General features: G+C 32.8%; 1 pseudogene; it reads right to left on the bottom strand.

Annotated features, from left to right (window-relative positions):
• Nucleotides 1–1,422: 1,422 nt before the first annotated feature.
• Nucleotides 1,423–4,533, bottom strand: LOC109244483 (annotated as a pseudogene).
• Nucleotides 4,534–6,335: the final 1,802 nt, after the last annotated feature.

The following is a 6,335-nucleotide window of genomic DNA, read 5'->3' as shown; positions in this document are numbered from 1 at the left end:
TTTTTTTTCTGTTTTGGTTTTTAAGTATTATAAGCTATAAAAAAATCTTATTAGCTATAAACAAAACGTCTCGACTTATATCAATTAATATGTTATAATTGATTCATCGGCTTAGATCTATATATATATATATATATATATATATATATATATATATATATATATATTAAAAACAAAACATCTCGAATTATATCAATTAATATGTTATAATTGATTCATCGACTTATAACCTAGTGATGAATGAATGTAATTCATTAACTCTGTTACAATACAAATAATGAATACAGTATCATGTACTATAACATGCTATATATGTAGTTAAAGTAGCACGAAGTGTGTGTGTTATATATATACACACGCTAACATATACTATAACATATTAATTGATATAAGTCGAGATATATATATATATATATATATATATATATATATACACATATACATGCATCTAAGTAGGTTATAAGTCGATGAATCAATTTACAAGTGTATCAATACCTAAAAGAACCCGGCCCTGTGTTTCGAGCGCTTCATGTTCTTATATATATAGACACACACACGCTTCGTTGTACTACTTTAACTACATATATAGCATGTTAGAGTATATTTTAGTGTATTCATCCCTTGCATTACAAAAGTGTTAACGGATTACATTTATATTATTTAGATAGTAAATACAAAAGTGATTTTTAATTTTGACCAATTTTGACCTGAAAAGAGACCAACTTTGGTCGCTAATTATCCAGAAATTATATTTAACGACCGAAGTTGGTCGCCAATTATCCAGAAATTTGGTCGCTAAATTTAAATCAGATTTATTTATATTTTATATAATATTTAAATAATAATAAATTGTTAAACGTTAGAACTGGGTCCCAGATTAGCGACCAAAGTTGGTCTCTATCTGCTTCCCCTTTCGTAAGCGACCAACTTTGGTCGCTAATTTTGAATTATATTTATTTATATTTTATAATTCTTTTTAAATAATAATATAATTATTAAAATTTTATAACCGGGTCCCATATTAGCGACCAAAGTTGGTCTCTATCTGCTTCCCCTTTCGTTAGCGACCAACTTTGGTCGCTAATTTTAAGTTATATTTATTTATATTTTATAAATTTTTTAAATAATAATATAATTATTAAAATTTTATAAGTGGGTCCCCCTTTAGCGACCAAAGTTGGTCGCTAATTTCAGTATTTCTTTGACCAAGCAAGTCTGACCAGTCCGGTCAACATTTTGACCAAATTATCGACCAAAAAGCGACCAACCTTGGTCGCTAATGTATTTAGAATAATTATTTAATTATTTTCTCCAATTTAGAGATCAAAGTTGGTCGCTTTTCTTGACAGACCAATTTTGGTCGCCAAATTTTGGTCGTTTTTTCCGGATTTCTAGTAGTGTATAATATTTTAAGGAGAAACACTACGTCTCAAAATACTTGAACTGATTTTGTCCTCCAAATATGAGCTTCATAGCCATTCCAGTTGCTTTGACACCCACAACCATAAGAAACAGCCAACAGATAAGATAAAAGAAATGCACAGCTTGAACAGTGGACTATAGTATATATCATAAAAGCGAACAACAGACCGTGAGAGAACAGATTGACAACCAAATGCGACTGCCCATAACGAGGCACAAACCGCACAATAAGGATAAGTACTAGAATCATAACTGTGAAAGCGTCCTTGTCAAAAGCCTTTAACAAACAAAGCATGTAGATATTCAAGGGAAGATAGCAAGTATCTGTATTACAATTTGTGAATCCAACTGTCACTTCACTATTACTACACGAAATCTTTAGCCTTGTCTTTACTTCAGGTTCGATGTGTTTCTTAGAATCTTTTAGCCTTTTCAGAAATTTATATGCCAGTAGAGAATTTATAGTACTAGAGAAACTTTTCTCTTTTTATCTAGAGCCTAAATACAGTGACATGGATACTGAGGATTCATATTGCCGACTTTGACTTGGTTGGGGTTGAAGCGTAATTATTCTTCTTGTTGTAAACACAAATTTGGAAGAATGTAACTGGAACTGCTACTTTAGTATACCTGGCTCTGTTACCAGACATCCTTAACAGATTGAATGCTCTTTTCTAGCGGCGCGTGTACGTAAGACAATAGTGACAGAGACAACCAACCATATGCAAAGATATGCAATCTCTCCTTCTCCTTCAAAATAAAATGGGCTAACACTGCACTGCATATGAAAGTTATATCAGTATTGAACCAAAAATAGTTTCTTTGATTACCAATTCTAAACTACATAATCACATACCTTACAATCATACTTAAATCCCCTAGGGGTGTCACAAGTATTGCCGGGGCATATGCATAAGCGGCAAAGTTAGCTCCCTCTCCAATAATCACTACAAGAAATAAGAAGATTAGCATTAAATATAATTAAAAACTTGACTATTCCTAATTACATTTGACAAATGCCTGTTGCTTTTCTCTCTGTTGAATAACCTTACATATGCATATATATAGTGAGCTTTACATAGATCTGAAGTATGGAACCAGCTTTTGATCAAGATAGTATTGTCTCTGTTTCACAGATTAATGCATATGTCATGCTCTAAGATTAACTTTTCTAAGAGGTTCTTTTGATAAGGTTAAGCATTTCCTTGAACCTATCCAAGAGCTTTTTCATTATTTTCTCAGTTTTCAACAAATTAATGCCCAATACTGACCTACATTCACTATAAAAGGCAAGTTTATTTTGAACCGATTTTTATGTTATGTTGTAAATATATGTCTCTATAACAATACTTCTTTATAACAGCCAAAAAATATCGGAACAAACTAGGTTGTTATAGAGAGGTTTGACTGTACATGTAAGTATACCCAGATGTAAAAGATTATATGCTTCAGGACTCATACAACTATGCCTTAACCCCAAGCAAGCCGGGATAAGCTATAACGCTCAAAGAACTCATGCTAAAAGTTAAAGTAACTGTATAAAATAACAAATTTTTTGGGATGAGTTACTGTGTCTTACTAGATAACATTCCAGCCCACCAGCAAGGTTCCAATAAGTAGGAGTGGCCTCCTGAACCTATTCAAAATTCAGCATTATTGTTAATCATAAATATCAGGAGCAATTTGCCTAGCCTTAGCCAGCGTTATCAAAGGCGAAAAATTCAAAAAGGCTCTAAGGTCCATTGGGGCTTTAAGCGCAAGGCACAAATAAAGCATGTTTTTTAATGAAGAAAGGCGTAATGAAGAAAAACAATACAAATATGTATGTGTAGTCCAAAACTGATAATTATAAGCATGAATAACAATTATATGGGCAGTGAAATTGAAAAAATTTACGATAAAGTGAAATATCAATCGTTTAGTGTCGATCTTCAGGATTACACTCGTTGGCAAGGAAAAGCATATCTTAGAGCCTTGGTAACGGCACTGAAGCGCCTGTTAAGCGAGTTGAAGCGCTCAACATGGTTTGCACCTCGCTTCAGAGCTTAAGCGCGTCTTTGACAACATTGGCCTCAACTAAGAACAGCAGAAACTTTACAAGGGAAATATGGTCTTATGCACAAGCAAGATCTCCATTGGCAGCAATGGCATATGTTTTAGTTCATCATCTTTTGCCATGCATGTAGTTCGAAATGTACATATATGTTTTAACATTCAAAACTTCTCTAGAATACAATAACTAGGTAACCTAAATATATGTAAACTATATGTAGTTAAACGACACAAAAGTATAACCAAGGAGAATTTTTTTAGCAATGAAGGTCATTACAAGTATGCTAAACTTGTTACAACCTAGAAAGACATGTTAATGTACCCTTGATCCTAGCATGTGGATGAGTAAGACCTAAAAAGGTTAGTTTGATGCACTAAACTTTCGCTATATATATTTAAGGTATGTGGAAGGGTGCTGGTCGATATTGAGTCTATTGTATGCCGCCTTACTTGTATTTTTGCACCTGCTTGTTTTCACGTCTGGATGAGTAAGCCTTAAAAGAAAAATGACCAATCCCCACAAGGAGAAAGTATATTCAAACAACTAACATAAATAAACTACTCCATTGCTTAAAGAAACCAATAGATTTAACAGTAGTGCCAAATATAGAGAGAATAAATGGTGCAATAAAATGACCAATCCCCACAAGGAGAAAGTATATTCAAACAATTAACATAAATAAACTACTCCATTGCTTAAAGAAACCAATAGATTTAACAGTAGTGCCAAATATAGAGAGAATAAATGGTGCAATAAAAGCCGCCCTCACAACTACTCCCGCAAAGAATTTTCTGGTATTTAAATGAAAATGGGTGAAAGGCAAACCCATTTATCCACCCTGTTTCGAACCGTATGCCACCGAAACTCGGATTTCTATAAAAGCTAATGAAATGAATTATGTAAATATGGAGATGAAAAAAAAAGAGTAAACCTGCTCGTTTTCCATTTGCACCAGCCTTCTTTAGACCTTGTTTCTTAATAACAAAGCTAGACCCAATAAAAATACTGGATGATATAGCTAATATAACTCCATGCACATTATTAGATATTCCTTCCATTTTTTTTTTTTAAAAATGGAGAGAAATAATCACAAGAAGTCTTGATATTCAAAAGCCAATTCTTTAATGCAAATGAAAACCCTGCATTAAACACAAAAACAAATACAACAAAATTATCAATTACGTACAGAAAAATAATTTCATAGTAAAATATAAAAAAAACTCGAACCTTTTTGTTACAACTAATATTTATCTTAACACAAACCACAAGAGACAGTAGTAGATGTTTCTTACAGTAAACTACTTAGACATTACAACTTAGTAATAGAGTAAACATAAAGAAGAAGATTCAACACAGAGGGAAGGATAGAAATAGAACAGAGGAAGAGAAACAAAGAAAATACAGAGAGGGGAAGAAGTTTCTGACAACCAACTAGCTTAAAATAAGCCCATCAGTTTAACTCTCTAGATTCTGGCCCAATATCAGATATGACACTTTTTCTGGGCTTTTGTTTGCATGAGAAAAAAAGGAAATTTTACACCCTATAGAAAAACTTAGTACCCTATTTATTTTAAATAAATATCATTTTAAAAAATTATATTATATAGCTACCTTTTATTCTTTATAGCAAAATATCTAATTATAGTTATATCCTACACTTAAGGCACCATATACGCTAATTAATATTTTTCTCTCTCCTTTTTCAGTTTTTTTTTTTTTTTTGGTAACTAAATTTTTATTAATCACCAGAATATTTACAAGTAAAGAGCCATAGCGCGACTACAACCCAGTTTGCTATCTATCTATAGGACTGAAAAGAAACTATTTTCTACTAGGCTAACTAAATACAAAACTGTTGAACCATTTCTTTAATTCTAGTAGGAGCTCGGATATTACACACGTATGCTATTTCCTTCACTAATTGTTCTGCCTTCCTTGATCTCATTTCGAATCTGCGTTGATTTCTTTCGATCCATATTGCATGCACCCATTCTGTATAGGCCATCTTCAATACCTGGGCTTTCTGCGATTTACCCTTTGCTCTTTGGACGATCCACTTTTCCAGTAGTTCCCACTGTGTTGTTTTGAAGCTTGGAACCTGCATCTGTGAGCATGTGATTTTTGCCTTGCACGAATTACTCCTACAGATTTCTTTAATTTATGATTTTTTTTTCTTTTAATTGTTTAATTTGTAAGAATTAATTGCACAATTTTCGTGTTTATTTGCATTTTTACTGTGAGCATTTTAGTTGACATGATTCATAGAAAATAGTACAAAAATTCGCATTGCATTTGCATTTAGGATTTTATCTTATTAATTAGTAATTAGGATTTCACAAATATATATAAAATCACAAAAAATGAGTTATTTTTTGCTTTGTTTAATTTGTAACTTTGATTTTGGTTAGATTTCTTTTAAATTTGGTATTTAATTAATTTTATCAATTATTAAATAGATTGGGTAGGTTAATTTAGTTTTAGAATTAATTTAGATTTTTAAGCTTTAATTTGAAAAGAAAAAGAAAACAAAATCAAAAGAAATTGAGTATTTTACTTAAAAAGGCCCAAATGTTGGGCCAGTCTCTGATCTAACTCCCCAGGCCCAAAGAAAACCCGGTCAAAATACCCAAGTCCGTCCAAACCCAGTCCAATCTCACCCGGTCCAGTCCCCAGATCATTAAAACGACGTCGTTTGGGCTCATTCAATCAGGACCGTCGAGGTTTCTTGATCGGACGGTCCTGAAGCCCACGTCGTTTAATATATAAATGTCCGAACATAGCCACCCCCCCCAGAACCCCCTGCCTCACCATCTCTCACAAACCCCTGATATCGCCGGCGTAGCACCACCACATCCCCACC

The sequence above is a fragment of the Nicotiana attenuata genome, unplaced genomic scaffold (assembly GCF_001879085.1).
Source record: "Nicotiana attenuata strain UT unplaced genomic scaffold, NIATTr2, whole genome shotgun sequence".
Classification (NCBI taxonomy): Eukaryota; Viridiplantae; Streptophyta; class Magnoliopsida; order Solanales; family Solanaceae; genus Nicotiana; species Nicotiana attenuata.
This window is presented reverse-complemented; position numbering and strand designations above follow the sequence as displayed.